Genomic DNA, 27,233 nt, shown 5'->3' on the forward strand with positions numbered 1-27,233 from the left:
ATCCTGCCCCTTAAACATGTTTGACTCATTTGAAACAGTCATTAAGGTCATTAATGAGGGGCATATGGTCCACACAGCCTAGATGGACCTTGCAAAAGGCTTCCATACAATACCCCACGTGTTCATTATAGATAAGCTCACCAGCTTAAATATAAACCCCTATGTCAGTAGAGGGGTTGCAAACCAGACCAAGGACAGAACTGACATGGTCAGAAATGCTGCAGCCATGTCAGACTACAAACCAGATATAACTGGCATCCCACAAGGCTCGGTCCTGGGACCTCCCTTGTTTGGTATATATGTCCCATAGGTACAGGCCAACATGGAAGGACTGTGTCTGAACAAGTTTGCAGAGGACTACAAACTGGCCACCATATCTGACCCTCCAGCTGACACAAGCATCCCACAAAAGGGCCACATAGAAACAGACAACTGGTGCCATAGCCATGTCAGCAAGCTAATTGCAGAAAAGTGTATAGTCAATCCCTGTGGATATACAGTAAGTGCCCACCAATTACCACATAGGTGTTAACCCATTAAGTACTTAAGATGTAATAAGAGACCTGGGGACACAAGTTGATAGATATCTTGCATTGGACAAGCATGTGGCTGTAGTGGTTACAGAAACATACCATATACCCACCTAATCATGAAGGTAGTCAGATCTAGATCAGGGGAGGTCATTGTGGCTCTGCAGTCATCCTTCATCAGCGTCACAATTGACTACAATAGCCCCTGTGGGATGTACCTCAGCAGACACCTCCATCAACTGGAAAGACCCCAAAAGTACCTCACCAGGAGTATCAAAGAGCTTGAACAGATGCCATGTGTTGCCTGATTAAACAAACTGCAGCTCCACACACTGCCATACTGCCTGCCCAGAGGCAAGCTGTGCCTGATGTATAAAGCCTTGTCCAAGCTGGAATCAATGAACATGCTGCACCTTGTACAATCTGAATGGCAGTGAGCTATGCACATGAGAGACCTGAACCCCAGCACTGACATACATAGGACAAGCTGTACTGAATGATCCATAACACAGAAGCCACCCCCACTCTTGAGTGAACTCCCAGTACAGGTTAGCCAGAGAGTCACTCATCGACTCTCCTCAAGAGGAATCTTGATGAGTGGATGGGAGATGGTAGGTTTACCCTGGGTATCACTGTTATGTCACGGGTAGACAGAGGCACAGTATACTAACCATGACATATGTCATGGCAAACTCCAGTTACAATGTGCGTCGAAGGACAAACACACTCTCTGACTAACATTAGAAATGGCCTAGGGCACATCGCTAGTGTTTGCCAATGTCCACCTATGTTGTGGAATACACTACCAATGTTGGACAAGCCTGGTTTAAGTAGTCCATATCTGAACATAATGCAACATGGTCATATGTGCACAACTGGCCCCTAAACAGTCTGTTGTGCTCACTATGAAAATTTAAAGCAGTGATAGGACTAAAGCCCAGGATACTGTCCACCACAGTGAAAGTACTGAACCAGTACACTATATGGTACTACAGTGTTAGGTCAGTATGAAAAGATGTTGAAAACTGTATGCAAAGTATCCCATGCAAACCCTGCAGGCACAGTATAATCCCTGTTGTGTTCAGACACGAAGCAGTTGGCCAGTAAGTACACAGCATGACACCCAACACACAACCATAAACGTGAGATATTGTTGAAGTTCACACTCATCCACAAATGTGGTGGACTGCAGAGTTCAACATATGGAAAGCTCACACTGGGCATGCTCGCACACTTTGATAAATGAGACATATGTCAGACAACATGCCATGGAAAGGCTGAACTGGGCATGCTCACACACTTAGGCCATATCTCAGTTTAGCAGTTGGCCACACATATCTGGTATTTGTACGTGTTATTCCAGGAACCAACCACATTACAGCAATCTGCCCAGTGCACACAGTTAAATGACTACAGAGACATAAGTGATATAGTGGATCCCTCTCATATTCAAACATCTTCCACAGATACACAAGTTGCTCATAGAAACGGAATGCTATGTCAATAAAGACCTGCAAACAGTCTATCAGCAACAAATATTGTGCATCTGACAATTAAACATATGGGTGTACAGGTCAATACTAAGCTGTTTGTCCTAGGGAATGAAAGCTTAGCCAGAGTGTGCTTGGCGTCTGCATCCCCAGTACAGTAGACTACTGTGCCACAGTAAAGTAGGTCACATAAGGCACCGTTTGAGGCTAGTGTGCTGTGCCTCCGTCAAGCAGGGACACAGTGGAGATCCCAGGGGTTGAATTTGATATGCCACATCCATGTTGTTGGTGTGTGCTGGAAGAGGGTTGGTGAGGACCTCTAACAGTAAGTGGGCGTCAATAACAGACTGAAGGGAGCCTTATCTGCAGTGTCTGGACAATTTCACTGTCAACACTTTGTCGTGATGATTATGAGGGATTGAAGTGTCGTGCCAGTACTGTTCAGAGATGTCCTCCCTCTGTGGGCTACTGCTCTGCAATGTATTAGCTCATGCCATCTGTTGGACAGCTCATATATGGCTGGTGTACACCTGCAGGGTGTCCTGTTGTGGAGGAGTCATGGGTATATTTGGGATAGCATGATCAATGCAAACCTTCCACATGCTCATAGAATGCAATTGTCAAGGATTATGAAGAGTGGCCTGTATACTCCCCCAGCATGGGTCCTTTGAAGTCTTCCACCCCAGTCTTCACAAGTGCAAAGTCTGCTTTTGATAAATACACTTTGTTTGCAGTGACAACCTTGCCTGGGGGGGGATATGGATGTCCAGGGAAAGGTGGGTATGGTCAGATATCAACAATGGTGGTCTACCTCTGGTGTGGAACAGTGAGTACCCATGTTGCAGATGGTCAGGTGCAATATGTATTCCCCCTTGTGGCTGTGGTGAGTGGTCCTGCCATAGCACATGGACTCACAAATTGTAGTGGCTGTAGGGTAATGTTGTAGAGGCCTGAGTAGTTTCCACACACAATATACCTGTACCTGACATTAACAACTGGAATGGTGTATGTGAACACCTTCATATCTTGTCACTGTTCCCAGGGAAGCAAAGTGTGTATCCCAGATGTGGGAGGGGTGGTCTGAACTGGTTGTGTTGTGTGTTACAGGTCCTGTGGTCATGAAGCATGGTATAAAACATAACCTGCCAGTGCTGATGTGCATATCTGACCCTGAAGTAGGTGGCTGCAAATGCATATATATGCTATCCCCCACCTGACAGGTAGTAATAGATGTACATACCTCTGTATAAATAATGATGTCAGCACCCTATAAATACTGCAGGTGCAGAACAGATGCCCAGTAATTTGGATAGTGCGCTCTGCTAATGCGTCTCCCTCAAGTGTCACAATATAGTTAGGTAGGGGTTTGAATTCTGCAAATGCTCAGTGTGTGTGTGTGTGTGCGTGTGTGTGTGTGTGTGGGTGAGCGGGGTTGGTGTGTGTGCAATTCTGTGTGAGAGAAATGTCCCTTTTAGCAACTAGGAAAAACACACTACAGGATGCACATTCCCCTTTCTAAACACTGATGATGTCAGCACCCTATAAGTACAGCAGGAGAAGGGAAACCTCCCAGTAATGCGAATAGCGCACTCCACTAATGCGTCCGTCTTGAGTGTCATAACATAGTTAGGTAGGGGTTTGAATCCTGCAAATGCTCAGTGTGTGTTTGGGTGAGGGGGGTTAGTGTGTGTGCAATTCTGTGTGAGGGAAATGTCCCGTTTGGCAACTAGGAGAACACACTACAGGATGCACATTCCCCTTTCTAAACACTGATGATGTCAGCACCCTATAAGTACAGCAGGAGAAGGGAAACCTCCCAGTAATGTGAATAGTGCGCTCCGCTAATGCATCTGTCTTGAGTGTCATAACATAGTTAGGTAGGGGTTTGAATCCTGAAAATGCTCAGTGTGTGTGTTTGGGTGAGGGAGTTTAGTGTGTGTGCAATTCTGTGTGAGAGAAATGTCCCTTTTGGCAACTAGGAGAACACACTACAGGATGCACATTCCCCTTTCTAAACACTGATGATGTCAGCACCCTACAAGTACAGCAGGAGAAGGGAAACCTCCCAATAATGCGAATAACGCGCTCCGCTAATGCGTCCGTCTTGAGTGTCATAACATAGTTAGGTAGGGGTTTGAATCCTGCAAATGCTCAGTGTGTGTGTTTGGGTGAGGGGGGTTAGTGTGTGTGCAATTCTGTGTGAGGGAAATGTCCCTTTTGGCAACTAGGAGAACACACTACAGGATGCACATTCCCCTTTCTAAACACTGATGATGTCAGCACCCTATAAGTACAGCAGGAGAAGGGAAACCTCCCAGTAATGCGAATAGCGCACTCTGCTAATGCATCCATCTTGAGTGTTATACCATAGTTAGGTAGGGGTTTGAATCCTGCAAATGGCAAGTGTGTGTGTGTGTGTGTGTGTGTGTGTGTGTGTGTGTGGTGGTGGTGGGGGGGTGGAAGTAGGGTGTGTGCAATTACATGTGTGAGCGAACTGACCCTTTTGGCAACCAGTACAACACACCAGCTGCTGCATATTCCAATCTCTACACAGAGATGATGTCAGCACCCTACAAGTACAGCAGAAGAGGGCAAATCTCCCAGTAATGCAAATAGCACTCTCTGCTACTGTGTCTCTCACTACTGTCATAGCACAGTTAGTTATGGCTTTGAATTCCACACATGCCACGTGTGTTTTTGTCACACAGAATGCCCATGTGTGTGGGTTGTTGTTCACAATAATGCATGACATCAATTAAACCAGTAATGGCAGTGCACACAGATGATGTATGTGTGTGCCAAATACACATATATACCTGTGACCTTCAATAGTTCCCATGTCTGATGCCTGCCACATGTGAATACATGGTATTTGCACTGGATAACATTATGACTGTGGTTTTCTGTGCGGTTGCTGCATGTGGTATGTGTATATACAGTGTGAGTTGTATATTGTATCATCTTGGCAGCAAGGGATACACATCTGGTCTGGGGCATATAGTATACATGTTGTTGATGAACAGGTGCTGCATGTTTCCACCTGTTGTGGGAGTGGTAACAAGTTGTTCCATAGCAATGCAGTGACTACATGCTAGGAACCTTTCAGCTATGGTGTTGTAGCTACAGTAATTCATCAGCATTCAGTAATACTTCAGCATTCTTGGTGAGGGTATGATGCCAACCAAGGTCAGGGTCATACCAGCCTGTGCCACATGCTCACAGAGCCATTCTATGTTCCCTATCATGTAGTCCAGGGAGGTACATCACAGGTCAGCCATAGTGGCATGGACAATGACTGAGTCATATGTGTCCATGCCTCTGACTGACCTGTATGCTTGTGTTATGTGGTGGACCATAGTGCCCCACGGGCATATCACTGTGACCTTCACCTTGTCCAGCCTGGTGAGCGGGACCTCACTGTACCGGACAATAAAGGTACCTAACACAACTGTAGCAGGTGTGTTGTCTAGCCGTACAGGCTGTGACTGTTCGGCACACAGGATTTGTGTGGTATGTGTTGCACGTGCTGTGTTCCAGCTTAACGTATGCCTATGTGCCAGTTGCAGAGGTGTCTGCTACTCAGGCAGGATGCTATTCTGAGGCTCCTTGAATGCTCCAGTGTGTTTATGTGTTTGGATTTCTGTCAGTGTAGGTCTACATCAGACTGGTATTGTAGTCACTGTAGTATTTCATGCCACCTGACAGGTTATGTCAGTACTGGTTTCAGAGTGCTTAGTCCCCAGTTTGGCTATGTGGTTGCATCTCATACATGTGTTGTACGTCCATGTGTAGGGGAGAGGGTTGACTGTGTACATGTGGCAGCTGGGACATTGCCACATGACTCACATATTCCACAACTGTATCATAGAGGTGACTGACAAGTGACCTTTGCATATGCTACCATAGTATTGTGATTGCCATGGTGATTAACAGCACATAGGGCCAATGGGGAACAAGGTACAGAAGGTGAGTATGTGAGGGTGTAGTGCCTGTGATTAGTTAGCACTGGCATATATGACTGTTCACATGGTCAAATGCCAGGTAAGTCATATGCAATGTGTCACAGGCAACGTACATGCGAACAGGACAAACAGTGACGTTCTGTCAAGTGAGACATGGACATACATATAGTAAGCTATACAGATGTCACTAGGAGTCCACAGAAGCTCTGTAAATCTGCATTGCAGGTGGGATCAGTGTTCCAGGGTAACTGCAAGCAAACATGCATGCAAACAAAGCTACAGTAAGCAGGGCTGCATGTAGTCCATTGTACAACAAACAAGCTGTACCACTTCCAGTAGGTAACAGTGCAAATATGCAGGCACTATACACATGTACATGGAAATACACAGGTCGGATGGCCAGGGTCCAGTCTCAGCACACACAAGTGTACAGACCATGTACCGTCAGGTTGTACAATAACCGGATGGAAACCCAGGTGCTCATACCTGCAGTAATACACATGTCAAATAACAGACACTGAGCCTTCACTCAGTGGTTCCATACTTAGTAGGATGTATGCTACCTGTCCTGCCACCACAGTATCCCTGACATTTATGGGGACTCTCCCTCCTGTGAAAGTTAGTTTTGTGTGTTGGGGCTGTCTAGCATGGTATGAGATGTGAGCTTGCAGTGCTAGAGTGCTCCTGTGTGTCCTGTACCAGTCGTGTAGTACTGCACACATATCAACATCCTCAAACATCCGCATTGCAGAGTCCAGTGTGGGCAACATGCCACTTGCAGTTTACATGTCCATCATTGCGCATCAATACTTTCATTACCTTATCCCCTGTGCTACCTATGTATGTGGCCTTCTGTTGACATCCTTACCACCAGTATGCAAACATGTGCAGATGGTACACTATGGTACTTACCATGGATGTAGAAAACAGTACAAGACAATCATACCCTTACTGCAACAGGCATGCTGGGATATACCCACAATTATATCAGCACACAGTACCATTAACAACATGATACTATTACTACACGTCTATGTATTCACCCTGTGCATGAGCAACATGTTAACCTGTACCTGCACTGATGTTACAGATTGCAGGAGGTGGCACAGTTTCATCATATGCACAGGGTGTGAACTTGGTATGCCTGAGTCTGCCACTGATACCACCAATTGACATGTATGTGTATGTGTGTTGGTGAGGGACAGCAGTACAAGGTGGGGCAATGTTGATGCAGTGTGTGCGTGTATGCGGTAGCCCTAGGTGGTGTCAATTCGCATGTGTGTATGGATGCACACAGTTCCACCTCATGGCTGCCATATACCGGTGTTTGTGGACAGCCACAGACTGTATCTGCCAGGTCATACAGATCAGTGTCTCTGGCCACGGACACGGTACCTGTGCCTTGCAGGGGTGGTACGGACCATATCCGGTACCAATCCAGACTGGGTACTGTCATCAGAAGCAGGTGTTCTTTGACTGGACACAGATCCCTGTTGGGCCTGTCCAGAGCCACGTGCACGTGGTCTCCTGGGGCGGTCTGATGACAGCACAGACCCAGCATTGCTGGGGCTGCTGCTGGCACTATGGGGGTGGCCGCGGCCCTGTTGTCATCCGCGACTGCCAGCTGCTGCTGTTGCTAGCATACACCCACATCAACGCCTCAACCGTCCACCATTGCCCTGGCTCATGGACATGTAGTTGTGGAACTGATCTAATATGTCCCCACAATGTCTGTTTATGACATCGGTGAAATTACGGATGGCAGCCGCAATGTCACGCATACTGTCAGTCATGGCTGTGTGACATGCTGTCAGCTCCCTTAGACCCTGTCTGGTGTACCGTTCCATACGTGACTATGCCTGCATGACAGCCCGAAACATAGCTGAGGTTGTAAGACCTCTGTGGGCACGTCTGACAGGGGCAGTACGCCCACGGATGCTCCCACGAGAACCCCTGGACATCTATCTGTGTGGTACCATCTCAGGGCCATGCCCATGGCTGCTGTGTGGGGAAGCATGTGCCACAGATACCACATTACCCTGGTCAATGCCCACTGTATCCTGTCCATCACCTAGGGACATTGGTGACAAGGGATGTATTGGCAGGATGACTGTGTGCATTGATGGGGTTGACAGCTGTGTACTGTCAATTGGCTGACCAATGATGGACCCTGGCACACCTTCCTGTGCCATTACACAGGTGTCATCATTATCAGTACCCATGGCACCGGATTCAGGTTCTCTACTGCATGACACCAGAGCAGCACCAGAACCTGTGGGAGGGAAACAGGAAACACAGTTTACAATGTCTACACAATGTTACCAGTGATGCACACATGCGTGCACAGGTGCACACATGCACATGTGCACATGCACACATGCACACATGCACACGTGCACAGGTGCACAGGTGCACACATGCACATGTGCACACTTGCACACGTGCACACGTGCAAACGTGCACACGTGCACACTTGCACATGCACATATGCACACATGCACACAGTTGCACACTTGCACACAGTTGCACACTTGCACACTACTCAGTATGCGAGATATCAACACACAGACACAGACACACCTGCATGCATACACAGATCACTACTAAGTGAGCGTAATATTACTATTACAATCAAGACTATTAAAGGTATTGTTAATGCACACTCACCAGCATGGATAGGCTGCATTGCTGTTACACTGGAGGGACCTGCAGAAGTGAGGAAATTAATGTCAGTGGGCACAACTGTGCCATTGTTACTGAGTATGATACAGGTCAGTAGTACAACAGTTGCCTTTCACAGGTCAGCTGCTGATATTGAGAATATCACACTTGCACATTAAATACTATGATGACAGCTACAAACCAAGGACACACCTCACACATGCATTAACTACCAGTGTACACAACAGTCAACTATACATATGGCATATTACCTGCACGCTCGTAGTCTTAGTGCTGTGTGGCTCCAGCCTCCATCATAATGCAGGTCTGCTGCTGTTGTTGGTGGGCTGGAGCCACAAGACTTATGAGTAGTCCCTCCAGTCTGGTGAGTGGGGGATGTGTAGCCACCCCACCACCTGTGGCAACCTGTTGTCTGTGGATATCCGACGCACGCTGACGGACATTTCTGATTAAATCACTGCAGTGATGTCGTACCTGCTCATATGTCCTATTATGTGTGCCTATGTCATTTATCCAAAGGACCAGGTCTTGCCACAGTGCAGCCCTCTCCTGCTGATTCTGGCAGGTGCAGAAAAAGAATATTGCATAATCCCGCACCAGGCTCTGGTGTATTTCCTCATCCTTAGCTGCAGAGTATGCTGGATTGCGCTGGTGAGCCATGGTCCTGAAAAAGGAAATAAAATGATATCAGCAAAATATGTCAGCAGAATTTGGCACACATACTACACATGCTACTCGACTGTTGTGATACAACATATCTCACATATATAGCATATGTCTGTCTATCAGTGGATACACATGTAAATGGCCAGGTATCAGTGCTCAGCCAACAACTGTGCAACAGTACCTGGCACACTCCATACGACATACTACCAAACCCCAGCAGTCAGAACACTGATTCAGGTCCAAAGCACCTCCTCACTCTTGGGGTTTGTATCGAGGTACTGTATGGGGTACATCATCAACTACTGTGATCTGACCACAAACTAATTGCCCTGGATATACATATCCCACCTCCACCACCAGCACAAATGACTACAGTGAATAACATTTCAAATGCAAAATTTACACTTTGTAAGACTGAGATGGTATCCTTTAAGCCCACTGGGCCAGTGGAAGCCGCAACCTACAATGCTGACTCCTTCACAAATGATTTCTATGGACATCTCCGAGAATGCATGGATCATGCAATCCCATATAAGACCAAGACACTCTCCACAAAGGGAAAGCATCCTGTCTGGTGGACCCCAGCCATAGACAGATTGTATAACAAAATATGGAAGCTACTGCAAGACAGAGCATAATTCCATAAAGGGAAGGCATGTCTGATCAGCACTAGTAAAGAGCTATGTTCTCTCATACAAACATCCATGGGCAACTTTGAGAGGGAAATCACCGGGGACACTACAGATAACCACAAGGCCTTCTTCAGTTATGTTAGAAACCTGGTCAGAAACCCTCCAATATGCTCATAGTTAGTACACAACAACAAATAATTCACTGAACCCACAGATATTGGCAACATTGTGTCAGACAGGTTCAGTGCAAGTTTCCCCCCTCCCTCTCCCCCAAACTAAGACATACTTATCCCAGCTGAATGTAACCTCCCTGTCATCACAGATGTCCAGGTGAGAGCCGCCCTCAGAAAAGCAAAAAACACAGCATCAATGGGACCTGATGGTATCCCTGGTTGCATGCTACATGAACTCCAAGAGGAGCTAAACACACATATAGAAGTGCTATGTAACACTAGTCTGACTACAGGATATGTACCTGTACACTGGTGTACAGCAGCAGTGGTTCCACTCCACAAAGGAGGCACCTCTACATACCAATACAGTACAACACATTACAATATAATACAATATGCTATTGCCTCTGGGACTACAGCAGCATAATGTTCTGCTACCCTGACCATTGTGACACATGTGATGTGATGGTACCTGCTCCTGTCAAACAGTTACACAGGGTGACTCATATGGCATATTACCTATCTGACTAACATTCAGCAGGGTTATGTGTGACATGTACTCATGGGGAGTCTTGCTTCTTAATGCTGTGTGGTTTATTGCAGGGTATGTCTTATCTGTGGGTAGGAACCTGTACCTCCACCATGTGCTCTCTACTGCGGTGTCAAGGACGACACACAGCGGTCATTTAGGTTGTGGATGGTGTGAGGTGTTACTATGGTTGTTGGACATCTGTCATGGGTGTGACTTAAGTATGTAAATCCAGGAGTGGTAACCTCTATGTGGGTAGTATGTGTGCACTCTGTGGTGTTGTCAGTCACTGTGCATTGGTAATGTGTTTGAGTGCATTGTCACAGTGTCGTACATGTCACTGTGTCCTTCTCCATATCTGTAGCTGTCATGTGAGGTACATACCGTGGCAGCCATTGTGTGGTGTGGAGGGGTACACTGACCTACATGTCTGTAGCTGACACACCATGTCTGCTGACACATACCATGTACAGGTATTCCAGGAATAGTGTGCCACTGTGACTATCATTGGGGGGACTATTGTACACAATTATGACCCTGTTTACCCCTGACACATCCAGTGGTGGGCAGCCAATCACATATCTGGTGGTTACTGGTGTAGGTGATTTGAAATGGGGTATGGTACTCCAGTTTCGACACTGGTGTTTACTCCATGCCTTTGTCACCAGGCACCTGTTGCAATACATCTGTACACATGTGCCTCACTCAGAATATATATACATCTCTCTCTCTATATATATAAATATATGTATATATATATATATATATATATATATATATATATATATATATATATATATATGTATATATGTATCTATATGTCTATATATATATATATATATATATATATATATATATATATATATATATATATATATATATATGTCTGTATACATATACACATATATATATCGATGTACATATATTGCTATAGATATGGAGGGGGGGGGTGTGACAGAGAGAGGGTGAGAGTGACAGAGGGGGTGGGACGGGGAGTGTGAGATCGTCATATACAGTCATATCTGTAGATAGATCTGTCTGTCCATGTATATGTATCTACATATATCTATATCTGTATGTGTGTATTACATATATATGTTTCTACATATTCTATCTATCTACATCTGTCTATGTATTCCTACATCCCTCTCTATCTATGTATACATATATGCATATTATATATATATATATATATATATATATATATATATATATATACATACATACATACATATATTGACATACATACGTATCCATATGATAGATAGGTATATCAACATGTTTGTTTACAAAACTGTATACACACACTAACATACTGCTAAACATACATAACTGTGAAACCTACTTTGTACATTGCACTACAACCTACATTGATATGTGCACATAGATGCCCTCACATACATATGTATGTACAGCCTTCACTGATAATTGCTGTATGTCCCCTGCCCTATGCACATCTTCATATACATATAGATACAGACCAATGACACATATGGAGGGTTCACAGTATGTAGACTTTTAAAGTATTACTTTACATTACCTGTGTTTGTCACAGCTGCTTGCGTTGCCTTTTGGATTGGTGTCCTGCTGCTGCTCCAGTTGACAGATGTCAGCTTTCTGGTAGGTTTTGTTGAGTGTTTTTGTTTGTGTATGTTTCTCTCTCTCTCTCTCTCTCTCTCTCTCTCTCTCTCCCTACCTCCAGAGGGTGCAATGAAAGTATTGCATGTGTGGACTGGGAGTGCAGCATGCTTTTGTAGGTATCTGCATATGTCCATGTGATGGCCTCTGCACCAATTGTTAGCCAGCATTTGCTGATTGCATGCAGCCAGTTGTGTACTGATTGCAGTTCTCACTGTGATTCCAGGACAGTGCTATAAAAAGGTATGTGAGATAGGCGTAGCCCTTTCAGAGTTTAAGGGCAGGGACCATGCTGGTATGCTGTGGACACTGTTTTGTGAGTGTAAAGGTTAGTATCTCTCTCATATTTCTGGCTGTGTTGTAGATTAACATTTCTCCATTCATTTCTCCAGTTTCCTGTACACTGACACCTAAGACTACTACTACTGTTAATGTGGGTGTGTGTGCTTTCCTGTGGGACATGTGGTGTAACTGGTATATAGCAGTGGCTCTTGCACTTTGTTGCTATGGATTCAATATTTGCCCTTTACATTCACTACTTGTATGCCTGCTAGGTGTCTTGACTGTAGTGTGTTGCTGTGGCTTTCCTATTTTCCATGTACATTCACACCTTGGAATGCTTGCTATATCTGCTAGGGTGTTACTGCATGCAGTGTGGTCTGGCCATGGTGTGGGCCTTGACATCTATTAGGGTTTTTGAGTATGCTGCTGAGCAGGCCCCAGAGACTCTCAGGTGCATCTTTTATCTGCCTCATGGAATGGTACATATCAGTGGGGTACACCCATTAAATTGTCTGGTGTTCTGCAGTTGTGACTGTGGGTTAGCATGAGCATATGTCTTACTACACTATTTCCGACGTGCAAGTGGTGCATACTTTCAGTACTTCATAGTTACCATTGCATGTGTTGTAACACCTTTCTGCCTACTGTTTGTACATTTCACAGGGAGTCTGTGGGGCATCCCTGTAACTCAGTCACTGTTGCTATGTCTAGGCTCTTAACTATTCAAATATGGCAGTGTCAGACCTCTCAAGTGTACAGATATTTGCAGGATGTCCATATTTTTGCCTCATATTTTGGTCCATATCTCATAAACAGCTTTTTCTGGCAAATCACTCAGGGCTCAAGTCAGACTATAGTGACAAACATTTCAGTTTCAGACTTCATACCTTTCCAAACATCCAGCATAATGCAAAACCTGTTACTCTCTCAACTGTCTAAGTTTGTTGGAGCAATATTTGGAATGTGTCCCTGTTTTTGGGCCTTTGCTCCACATTTTTTATTACTTAGTCCGGATGTGTTGCTGTAAGAGGTTGTGGGGTATGGGCAGTGATTATCCTGCTGTGAGTATGTGTGTGGCTTGCAAGGTGCTACAGTGACATTATTACCTAATAGCTACCAACTAGCATGGCTGTTTCTGTTCACACACTATTATAGACATCCACTACATTTGACAGTAAATATACATGACATGCTTTGTGTACTACACATCCTATATTCCCTTTACATTCATTCCTACTATTGCATGATACATTTATTGTAGCACAATGTTCTTATATAACAGTCATGGCTTAGTGGTAAGTCATGCAGACTACTGTTTCCAAGGTCCTGGGTTCGGGACTGACAGTGGGATTTTATTTTGCTTTTGAGCAGACTACAGGCCTTGTCATTCAGAGTGACTAAGGCACTTTTAAGCAGTTGTAACCAGGTTAACGCTGGTTTGCACGGAGCTCACGCATGCGTACTGGCGTTCAGCTCCGTGCACACCCGCTTACAACTGCTTAAAAGTGCTTACTCTTGCGCACACCCGTGCTAATTTCTTTGAAAGAAATGAAAATGGGGAGACAGGAAAGTGGTGAAAAAGGGGTCACAAAGAGGGTAAGACAGTAGGGAAACAAGCTCGGGTTTTGCAGGAGGGATGTAGGTAAGGCCCATAGCTGCCCATTTCTTCATCAGCAACAGCTGTGCATATGTTTGTAATTTAGTGTGACATTTGAAACCTTCCACCCCTTAGAGAGGTGTAAGGACAACAATAATACTTGTTGTACAGCCAATTGTAATTGACAGTTTCCATGTCCAGCAGACATGTGCGAAATGGGCAGCTATGTATGGGGCGTAATTTTTTTGTGGGTACAGAGTGCCTTTTTTTTTTTTTTTCAGGTGAGAGTGGTATGTCAGGTACAGGAAGTCGGTTTAGCTGGGGAGGTAGGTTGGGTAGGTTAACAGACAAGACAAACAAGATGCATACGGGGTGGTGTATGACACATGTGGGGGGGGTTACACAATTGAGGGGGACGGATGTTTGGATATTTAGAGCCCATGAATCCACAGATGGCAACAGTGGAACTGATATCCCCACCCATGGGCAGTTGCCACTGTGCCTTCACTGCCCAGGACGGGGCTGTGCTGGGGGCTGTGTAGGCCGGGCAGCAGACACGCCTGTTAGTTGTGCCACCCGTGCCTCAAGCTGGCGTAGGGGCCCAAGAACAGCGTCCCGGATCACCCTACGCACCACAGTCCGGACATTACGGAGGGTGAGTGGATGTTCTCCTCTGGCCACACTTGCAGAGTGGGGATGAGCCCCATCCCCTGCAGCGCTTCCACCCGCAGGTGGCACAGGGCCACCGGAGGAGGGTCCGGCCTGGGCACTACTGCCAGGTGCACTCACCAGCTGAGGACGGAGAGGTGGGTCCGCTGGAACCCGCCTTCCCTGTCGTCCTATGTTTTGCATTATGTTATGACAGTTTGGGTTAGTAACGTACAATACCATTCACAATTAGTTGTAACAGCATGCATTAGTATTCCCATTAACCAAACACCCATATATTCAAACCATTGAACAGCAAGCATAACACATGCATAATTTGAACAGCAATACACAGTCCAACAACATGCAGGGTTGATTGATGGCAACAGGTCATCAGGTTTGGATGTATGAACAGGGCAGATGCATCAACGTACATGCAAATATGTATGAACCAACAGGATAAATGTCCAGGGGTGTTAATTGTGATTGCACATACCAATTTCATGTGGAATAGATTATATGTGGTTATAGGGTAGGGTGAAGAAAATTTAATTAACAACTTCAAATACCAATACATATGCTGTACATTTCTAATAGCTGCAGATATATACACACTACAGTTCTGCCTACAGCTTCCTATGTGATAACTACTTCAGGTTGGTGATAGGAATGTTACTGCTACATCAATATACATTTTCATTTTTATTCATACACATTCATATCTGGCTCTGTTCAGCTACATCATCCTTCTACATTTGCTTTATATAGCTATAGAAAACTGTGGATGTTTGGTATTTCAGACAACCATACTATCTGCATATTGCAGACTGAGAGCAACATATCCAGATTTTGGGACACACATTCCAGCTGCGGTACCGTTTTCAACACGTTACTGTTTGGTTCTGCCTGTCACATTCATTTCATTCTGTACTGACTGCAGTATACTTTATTCAGGAGTTATTACTACTTTATTGGTGGATTCATAACTCTTTCTCACAGTCTCTCACTTGTTTTATTTTTACAATTCAGGATGGTACTTAATTCTAGGCTTTATTGACATGTTTTACCTGTAGTTATAACAATCCTTTCCAACAGTCTCACTTCTGTCATGTTTCTGTATTTCAACAGGGATATATTTCACACATGTGTTTTACTCAGCTTCTGCAGCTGTACTTTTCAGCCTGCTGCAGGTTATGTACTATTATATTACAGGTGGGACATCTTTATTTCAGACTTGTTTAATTTTTATGTTTGGATTACAGGCTGCATCACACTTTTGTAATCAAGCAATACTTGCAAACCCTCTTACACTGTTACTTGCACATTTTATTAATTAGTGACTACACTGCACTCTTTTGCTAACTGTTATACTTATATATTTATTTACAGTTACAGGGAGAGAATTACTGACCTGCCTGGTGGCACAACCATGCCAGCCTATCACCATAGGCTCTACATTTTGCAGAACGGACACCTGCAGCTGTGATATAAATAAAATAATATTGGAATACACATCTCCATAATATCAGCTAGGTTAATTTCTTACATAAATAATTACATGTAACTTACTCAGTAGTGGGGTGTTGGGCATTTGCCGGGCCTCCTGGATCCAACGGTTCAGTTGGTCCTGCTTCCATCTCTTCAGGTCAGCATGGTGGTGATGGACCTGCTCACCAGTCCTTGGTATCCCTGTGGTACTGGTGAGATCATGAGCCAACCAGTCCCATGCCTCAGCCCTATATGCTCCCCACAGGACCTGGCCCTGCATGAGTTGGGCCTCATAACTGTGGACAAGGAGCCAAACCATATATTTGGACTCCTCAACATCCCACCTCTGTGCTCGGAAGCAACTACCCTCACCTACACCTGACATTCTGGCTGCAAGTTGGTTCTACAATTGGTTATGCTGTGTATTCCCACCTATGGGGCTTATATATGCCGTTTTTCCCGCACTTATCTGTGATTGGCCATTTTGCAATTGTATCAGCTTCACAAAACCTGCTTTGTCATGCTCCTCTTTCTATTCATTCCTATATATATGCTATTACTGCATTTCTAAGTGCAACTGTCATGGCTTAGTGGTTCAGTACCTTGACTATGGTGCATGGTATCCTGGGTTCGAACCTGGCCATTGCTTTTTATATTTTATGACTGTCTACACAGGCTAGGAGGTGTGTCTGTGTAAAGGCAGTTTTGATACAGCTTGCTCAACGTTGCCCGTCGGTTAGCTTGTTGGCGCAGCGCACAGCTCTGCGCAAACAGGTTACGCTGCTTTACGCGTCATTTGGCTGTCAGCACGCATATTACGCTCAGCTCAGCTATGGGCACACAGTTTCAGTGTGTTAAAGCGCTGCTCAACCCCGGGCACTCATTTTACACTTGTTAAACCACTGCTCACCTACGGGCACTCATTTTATACCTGTTAAAACACTGCTCACCTACAGGCAGATGTACTCAACTTGTTAGACTGTAGCTCAGCTATAGGCACATCTGACATTTTTTTTTTTTATTATCTCACATTTCTTCAAAATACATAGCCCATTTCATTACATTTTACATAAAATATAATTTTATATGTGTACATATATGTCAGGGACTTGTTTCGTGCATATTTCACTAAAAATAAAAATTGATGTTGTGGGGGCTCGAACCATGACTGCCTGCTCTTCAGCCAACGTCTCTACCACTACGCTATTGCTTCTTGGCTTACTTTGCATATTTAGTTCTTATATGCTTTTTCCACTGACTGCTAACTGTGGCTAAGCTACGGGCACGCCCGCGCAAACGAGTGCACTCACGGGCAAACATCTTTACAATTTAAAAAAAAAAATTATAAGATGTTCATTTCTACATTTTATGTTTGTAGTCTGTGGGGGCATGTGCTGTGTTGTGTTTATTCACATTTACACGGGCTCTGTCATGGGGGTTTACTTTCGGGACTTTTACTCTTCTGGAGGCTTGTCCGTTTGCAGGGCTTGGCCTACGGACATGCCCCCTACTGTCTTCCATGGACCGTGTTAGCCTTAGGTGTGATTCAGCATGCCCTCATGCATATGCATGACATGCTGACGTCACACCGTTTAACTGCAGCCTCCATGTATGCCTTGTAACTCTTACACGGAGGCTTTGTGAATCCTGCCCATTATCTTTCAAGAGTGTTTTCTATAGTGGTATGTGCCATAACATTTGGACAGGATGTATAACAGTTACAGAACTAATCTGGAGAAGCAGATAATTATGAGATGGTGCCTTGTAATAGTGCCATCCTGTAGCCTGCTCTGCTTACAGATTGGGTTTCTAGCTTGTAGTGCATTCTCTGCTTGGAGAATATGTGTAAATGGCTCCAAGCTGTAGCCTCACATCTATCCTGACATTACATATTCTTGAGAGAGGCAGCAGAAGTGGTGGCAGATCTAGGGTAATAACTTTTGGCAGAACCCTATAATATTTTAATTCAATGTGTTAACAACTCAGGTTGAGTTTGTTTGGCGACAGATCAGCCTTGTATTGTAAAAAAGACAAATAATTTGAACATCTTTTATAGTGTATGTTTTCTCCACAGGATATGAGCTGTTTGTGTACATCCAGAGTATGTAGTATTTTGTCTTATTTGCTTTCAAATTTAAAAAGGTTACACTGATAGCAGAACACAATTAGTCAGTGAAATAAAAGACATTATGTTGGTGTGTGATAAACAGGGGCTACAGGCTTTAACATCTGTACATTATATGCCAATATTTAAAAGCACAATGGAATCAAAAGACTAGGATTTGACTCCCAGTATTAGTCCCTATTAAAATACAAATTACAGTTGACCTTCAGGGTATATGGTAAATGTGCATTTCTGTCTCAGGTAATAGTCATTACCCACTACAGTCAGGTAAGCTTCACAGTCCACAGCTGCCAATTAGAATTTTAATTAGCGGATCCTGTGTTTTCATCCTCCTCAGACTCAGCCAGGTGTCTTACAGTGTAAATTTACAAACAGCAATTGAAACTCGATCAGTTATTTGGCATAACCCCCCCCCCCAGACACACACACACACACACACACACACACACACACACACACACACACACACACACACACACACACACACTTCTCACAACAGGAGTGGTAAATGGTGACTTTCCAAAACCATCTCCTTTCTTCCTAGTCTTTAAGATGCCAGATAATCAAAACTAACAAAACAGCAAAACAAAATCACACCTTAATGTTTACCTTTACAATACACCAGTCTTTAAATATTTAAATGGTAGCAATTAACAATAAGGAATTGTCATATCAAGGAAAGACATTGCACAGTTTGGAACAATGGTAAAATGTATAATTCCTTAAGCTAATAAAAAGAGGGTTAACCACATACATTTAAATCAGACCATTTAAATAGCAGAATATGATCAGAAAAAAAGTCTAACATCTAGGGTAGGAACCACATGGTTCTTAATAAATAGAGTGTCCTCACTTCTTCTAGCTGTTAAGTCCAAATGGAATTTCTGAGTCCTTACTGGCAGCATAACTCTGACTCTATAGGTATCATTAGCAAGCAAAGCAAAACTCCCATAGCTCCTCTAATTCTAGACAAAATTATGCCACAAGAAATGAAAAAAAAAAGTTTTCAGGAAGGGAAATTTAAATGATTAGTTTGTTCCCTGGCAGGCAGCAATGCTTCTTTCATTTTATTTAAATCATAGGAATGCTAAACCTCTTTTAGAATGTATTTTACTGTTTCTTCTACAGAAATGCATGGAAACACTGACATAAAATCAGAAACCAAACCATTGAAAGGCACATTTTCACTATTGAATAAAACAAGACTGTCACCTATAACACAAGAAATTCCCAATGGATGGAGCAGCACAAACAAAACCAAAATGAAAAAAAATTCACAGTACAGGTAGAACTAGAACCACCAGGAAGACAAATAACACTTTTTAGTGAAAAACTTTAATGTCGCATTTGTCTCAAAGATACTTCATCAGAATAAAATTCAACAGAAAACTAACACCTTATATGCAACAAAACCTAATGACATAACTTAATTAATCAATCAAATTAAGCCATTGGTTAACCCCATCTTGATAACATGAATACAAGAACTTGCATTAAAAATACAAATGATTATAAAAACTATAAAGAAGTTTATAAAAACCTAACAATATATTTTTAATCTCCTATTATTTAAAAAACATATTAATAGAGTCACTCATACCTGGCTGTTTGTCAGCCCCAAACTAAGTGCCATGTGGTTTCCCTCTGTTCTACTCTATCTTTATAACACCATCCCCTAATATTCTTAGGTACCTGTAACTTAATTAATCAATCAAATTAAGCCATTGGTTAACCCCATCTTGATAACATGAATACAAGAACTTGCATTAAAAATACAAATGATTATAAAAACTATAAAGAAGTTTATAAAAACCTAACAATATATTTTTAATCTCCTATTATTTAAAAAACATATTAATAGAGTCATTCATACCTGGCTGTTTGTCAGCCCCAAACTAAGTGCCATGTGGTTTCCCTCTGTTCTACTCTATCTTTATAACACCATCCCCTAATATTCTTAGGTACCTGTTCTAAAATAGAAAATACATTTTTTTTGACAGGTTGACAGACGAGATCAGACAGGAGTCCCCGTGAACTATGATGTTTGCAGATGACATGTGATCTGTAGTGAGAGTAGGGAAAAGGTGGAGGAGACCCTGGAGAGATGGAGATATGCTCTAGAGAGAAGAGGAATGAAGATCAGCAGGACTAAGACAGAATTATTGTGTGTGAATGAGAGGGAGGATAGAGGAATGGTGAGGATGCAAGGAGTAGAGGTGATGAAGATGGATGAGTTTAAATACTTGGGATCAATAGTTCAGAATAATGGTAAGTGTGGAAGAGAGGTGAAGAAGAGAGTACAGGCAGGATGGAGTGGGTGGAGAAGAGTGTCAGGAGTGATTTGTGACAGATGAGTACCAGTAAGAGTGAAAGGGAAGGTCTACAAGAGGGTAGTGAGACCAACTATGTTATATGGGTTGGAGACAGTGGCAATGACAAAAAGGCAGGAGTTTGAGCTGGATGTGGCAGAGTTAAAGATGCTAAGATTTGCACTGGGTGTGACGAGGGTGGACAGGATTAGGAATAAGTATATTAGAGGGTCAGCCCAGGTTGGAAGGTTTGGAGACAAAGCCAGAGAGGCAAGATTATGTTGGTTTGGACATGTGCTGAGAAGGGATGCTGAGTATATTGGGAAAAAGGTGCTAAGGATGAAGCTACCAGGTAACAGGAAAAGAAGAAGGCCTAAGATAAGGTTTATGGATGTGCTGAGAGAGGACATGCAGGTGGTTGGTGTGACAGAGCAAGATGCAGAGGACAGGAAGAAATGGAAATAGATGATCCGCTGTGGCGACCCCTAATGGGAACAGCCAAAAGAAGATGATGATGATGACTCAGGGCACTTAAGGGTATGTTCAAACAATGCATTATTACAATTTTTTTGTTTTTATACAATATAGGTGGTTCATAGGTTCATAGGTAGATACTAGGCTATATGCCTTAGGGCATTTATAAGCCTAGCCAGAGTGTACTTGGCTTCCGCCTCCCTATTAGATTAGCCTACTGTGCCTCTGTAAAGTAGGTCACAGAAGGTACCCTTTTAAGATTAGTTTACTATGTCTCTATCTAGCAGGGACAGAGAAGAGATCCCAGGGGTGAATTTGTGATTTCCCATCCACGCGTCCAGATTTCGCTTGAAGAGGGTCAGCGAGGGGCTATATCTAACATGAATTGGGATTCTATTCCAGAGTGAGGGGAGCCTCTGGGAAATGAATCTGTCCCTCCAGCATGTCCTATTTATTTTTGTGAGAGGTTTAGGTCCCTGGAGCGTGTAGCTCTAAATGACTTGGACTTTTTGAGGTGGAGCATGTCCATTAATTCTGGGTTTGACATGGCTTTGTACGTCAGGCATAAATCACCTCTGAGTAGGCGGTAAGCAACTGAGTAGAGCTGGAGTTTCTTTAGTCGAGCTGCATAGGACATCTGTTTGTAGCCCATAATCCTCTTGGTGAGGTACTTTTGGGGTCTCTCCAGTTGCTGCAGGTGTCGGGTAAGGTACATCCCAAAAGGGGCATTGTATTCAACTATGGGCTTTATGAGTGATGAGTAGAGGGGCACAATGACCTCTCTTGATCTAGATGCAAACCCTTTCGTAATAAGGTGGGCTATATAGAAGGTCTTTTTAACCACTTTGGCAACGTGATTATCAAAGGAGAGATTACTATCTACGTTGGTCCCCAAATCTCTAATTACTTCTTCCATACTTAATGGATTACCACCTATGTGGTAATTTGTGGGCACCTTGTTTTTCCCAAAGGGGATGACTATGCACTTTTTAGCATTTAGCTTGAGGCCGTGGCTCTGGCACCAAGCATCCGTCTCTGTGAGACCCTTTTGGAGGATTCAGCTGGAGATTCGATTATGGCCCCAGTTTGCAGTCATCTGCGAATTTTGTCAGCCATAATCCCCCAGTGTTAGCCTGAACCTCAGAGAAGTATATACCGAACAAGAGAGGTCCCAGAACTGAGCCCTGTGGGATGCCACTTGTAAATGGTTTGGATTTGGACATGGCACCTGCGATTCTGACCATGTGGGTTCTATCTCTGAGCCAGTTTGCAACCCATCTTGTGATATAGGGGTTGATATTTAAGCTGAAAAGCTTATTTATGATGCCCGAGTGGGGTATTGTGTCGAAGGCTTTTGCGAGGTCCAGGTAGGCTGTGTGGACTACCTTGGCCTCATCTATGGCTTTGGTAACTGTTTCAAAGAAAGCAACTAGGTTTAAGAGGCAAGATCTGCTCTTAACAAAGCCGAATTGGGTAGGGTCCAGTGTCTGGAGGCTCCCAATGTCTTTGTTTATGAGTTCCATGATAATACGCTCCATAGCTTTACAGACCAGACTAGTCAGGCTTATGGGGCGATAGTTTCCGGGGTCCGTTGTGGCACCACCTTTGTGGAGTGGGACCACTGTAGCTGTACGCCATTCTTTGGGTTCATATCCTGTAGTAAGGCTAAGTTTGAACAGTGACTTAATGTGAGGATTCAGTTCTTCTTGGAGCTCATGTAAGACACAGCCTGGGACACTGTCTGGTCCCATAGATGCTGTGTTTGCTTTGGAGAGGGCAGCTTTCACCTGTGCATCTGTGATGTCAGGGAGGTTACATTCAGTTGGGATAGGCATTTGCTCCTTTGGGGGGGAAGGGGGGGGGTTGCGCTGAATCTGTTTGCCAGGATGTTGGCTATGTCTGTAGGTTCAGTATATTTTGTACCATTATGCAACAATTCAGAGCATATCTGGGAGTTTCCACCCATGTTCCTGACATAACTAAAGAAGGCCTTGTGATTATCTTTAGTGTCTAGGGCAATTTTTCTTTCGAAACTGGCCTTTGATGATTTTATGAGGGAACAAAGTTTCTTGCTAATACTGATCAGAGATGCCTTCCCTTTTTGGGATTTTGCTCTGTCATGTAGTAGCTTCCTCCTTCTGTTGTATAACTTATTAATGGCCGGGGTCCACCAGACCAGTCTCCTGTTTTTGGAGGAGTGAGTCTTGGTTTTATATGGGATAGCACAATCCATGCATTCCTGCAGGTGCTCATAGAATGCATTTGTAAAGGATTCTGTGGATTGGGCTGTATTATCCTCTGGCCCAGGGGCTTTGAAAGATTCCACCTCAGTCTTGAGAAGTGCAAATTTGGCTTTTGAGAAATTCTTTACAGTGATTTCCTTGGCTTGGGGTGGGGACGGGATATGGATGTCCAGGGAAATTTGTTTATGGTCTGATCTTACCAATGAGGGGTTTACCTCTAATGTGGAACATAGAGTCCCCATGTTGGTGAGGACCAGGTCCGATATGTTGTTCCCTCTTGTGGGAGTGGTGACCAGTTGTTCCATTGCATTAGAGTTTATAAATTCAAGGAACCATTGGGCGAGGGTGTTTGGGCTTGAGTAGTTTTCCCAGTCAATTTTTGGGTAGTTGAAGTCACCCAATAACATAGTGTTTGGAGAGACCTTCATATTCTCCAGTGTTCTCAGGAATGAGAAGTGGGGTTCCTGTAATAGGGAGGGTTTTCTGTAGCAGGCTACAAACTGAAAGGCAGTTTTGCCCTTTGTTAGTTGCACATGGATGGTTTCCGATGCTTTGTGCAGTGCCACTAACCTAGAGGTGTAGGTATATTTGATGAATATAGATACTCCCCCTCCTTTTGTGCTTCGGTCCGAGTTTTGGGGCCGAAACGCATGGTATGAGTTATAACCTGGTAGTGCTGGAGTGCTCGCAGGAGCCTTGAACCAGGTTTCTGTTACTGCACAGACGTCGATTTTCTCCATACTGAGGAGATCCTCGAGTGCGTGCATCTTGAGGTTTAGACTTCTGGCATTGAGTAGCATTACCTTTAGTTTTTTTATCCTTGGGTTGTCTATGGAGGTGGGTTTGTCCTTTGAGCCTTGCCTAAAAACGGCACTATGGGGGTGGCAAGAGCCTTGGCCAGTATACAAAAGCCTAAGGGTGACAGGTGCAAGCCGTCCCTAGCGAAGCAATGTGGCTTGTCGAGCATGTCATCCCAGGCTGACAGACACTGGATCCCCTTTGAATGACACCAATACTTTAGCCAATTGTTGAAACTGACCATTTTGTCTTTATACTGTGTCATCATTATTGGTGAGGGCAGGATGCTACTCAAGGTCAGGGTCATACCAGCCTGGGCTACATGGTCAGAGAGCTCCTCTATGTCTCTTTTCATGTAGTCCAGGGAGGTACATCTCAGGTCATTAACACAAGCATGGACAATGACGGAGTCATACTTGTACTTGCTTTGGAGTGACCTGAATGCTTGCATTATGTGGAAGATCCTGGCACCCGACAGGCAGCTTACAGTGACCTTCTCCTTGTTCAGTCTGGTGAGTGGGACGTCAGTGTGCCGGACAATAGAGCCCCCTATAACAAGTGTATTTGGTGTGTTGTTTGGCCTTAAGGGCTGTGACTGTGAGGCACACTGATTTTGTGAGATATGTGATTCATGGGTATTGTTGAGGGGTGGCTGTTGCTTGAATATCTGCTTAGGAGGTCTTTGCTGTTTAGGCAGATTTTTATTTAGAGCCTCCGAGTATGTTTTTGTGTGTTTATGTGTTGGGTATGCAGATGCAATAGGTCTGTGTGGGACTGGATTTGTGGTGTGGGTGGTTACCTTTTCCTCCTGACTGACTGTGCCCGTCTTGGGTCTAGAGAGCTCTGCCTCCAGTTTGGCTGTGTAAATGCATCTCTCACATGTATTAGAGTTTGTTGGAAGGAGGAGAGGATTGTCTGTGTACATAAGGCAATTGTAGCATTGCCTCAAAATTCCCAGATTCACCAGCTGGACTGGAGAGTAACCTTGAAACTGACCCTTGGACATACCAGATTAGTATAGGGAACTGGTTTTTACTTGATCAGATTAGGGAAGGGAACTGATTTTTCACTTGATCAGAAAGGACCAATCGGGAGCCTAATACTTATGAGAAGTCAAGGAGGGTGTAGTGCTTTAGTTAGTTAGTGTTTCCTTATAAGAGCTGAGCAAGTGCAGGGCTTTAGAAAGAGAATCAAGTGATTACTTTGAGAGTTTGAACAGTTCTAAGGGAAAAAGTGAAGAGCAGACTTTGTGGAGCCTGGAATAGTTTAAACCTGTTTAGGCGGCACTGCCCGACGCTGCTCAGTGCAAAAAGAGAGTTGTAGGGTTTTAAGAGAGAGAGAGAGAGAGATTGAGATCAAGGAGTTTAGAATTGACCCAAAATGGCCAATAAAACTATAGCTTCTAGGTAGTAACCATTCCTCCAGGGACAGACAGGCTGTTCAGTGTTAACCACTCCCACTGGTGAACACAGAGACTTCCCTTTAGCCTAAGCAAGCACTGGCCTTCTAGAAACTTCCAAACAGTTCAGGACAGAAAATCTGTAACTGAACTTTCTTAACTTTCAGAAAGTGGGAAAAAAGCAAGATTTTTTTTTCTTTTTGTTTTAGTTTAAAGGTAGCACAGATACGCAAGCAGCAAAATAATCACAACAGTGCAATAAATGACCCCACACTTGAGTGCTAGGCCAAAATCAGGTAAAATGCAGTTTTAGAAAAAAACGATTTAAAATTAAGTGCAACACAGGAAATGCAGTAAACAGGCTCTAGATGTGTTCCAAGTACTGTTACTGTTACAGATATAAACTTTAGCAAGCCGGAAAATGCCAAAAAGTATGTGGCAAAGCAACAAAACTTAACAAAAAATCAGAAGAAAATACTTAAAATCACAAAAGTGGCTCCTTTTCTTCTCTCAGCGTTTTCTCCCTTTGGTAGGTGTTTCAGCAACAACTAGCAAGCCTGAAAAGATGCCAAAACCATGAGGCAGCCGGGTTTTAAGAGAGACAGATCAAGGAGTTTAGAATTGACTCAAAATGGCCAATAAAACTACAGCTTCTAGGTAGTAACCACTCCTCCAGGGACAGGCAGGCTGTTCAGTGTTAACCACTCCCACTGGTGAACACAGAGACTTCCCTTTAGCCCAAGCAAGCACTGGCCTTCTAGAAACTTCCAAACAGTTCAGAACAGCAAATCTGTAACTGAACTTTCTTAACTTTCAGAAAGTGGGAAAAAAGCAAGATTTTTTTTTCTTTTTGTTTTAGTTTAAAGGTAGCACAGATACACAAGCAGCAAAATAATCACAACAGTGCAATAAATGACCCCACACTTGAGTGCTAGGCCAAAATCAGGTAAAATGCAGTTTTTAGAGAAAAAAACGATTTTAAATTAAGTGCAACACAGGAAATGCAGTAAACAGGCTCTAGATGTGTTCCAAGTACTGTTACTGTTACAGATATAAACTTTAGCAAGCCGGAAAATGCCAAAAAGTATGTGGCAAAGCAACAAAACTTAACAAAAAATCAGAAGAAAATACTTAAAATCACAAAAGTGGCTCCTTTTCTTCTCTCAGCGTTTTCTCCCTTTGGTAGGTGTTTCAGCAACAACTAGCAAGCCTGAAAAGATGCCAAAACCATGAGGCAGCCGGGTTTTAAGAGAGACAGATCAAGGAGTTTAGAATTGACTCAAAATGGCCAATAAAACTACAGCTTCTAGGTAGTAACCACTCCTCCAGGGACAGGCAGGCTGTTCAGTGTTAACCACTCCCACTGGTGAACACAGAGACTTCCCTTTAGCCCAAGCAAGCACTGGCCTTCTAGAAACTTCCAAACAGTTCAGAACAGAAAATCTGTAACTGAACTTTCTTAACTTTCAGAAAGTGGGAAAAAAGCAAGATTTTTTTTTCTTTTTGTTGTAGTTTAAAGGTAGCAGAGATACACAAGCAGCAAAATAATTGCAACAGTGCAATAAATG

This window comes from Protopterus annectens, chromosome 15.part0 (assembly GCF_019279795.1).
Source record: "Protopterus annectens isolate FY-2018-M chromosome 15.part0, PAN1.0, whole genome shotgun sequence".
NCBI classification, from domain to species: Eukaryota; Metazoa; Chordata; order Ceratodontiformes; family Protopteridae; genus Protopterus; species Protopterus annectens.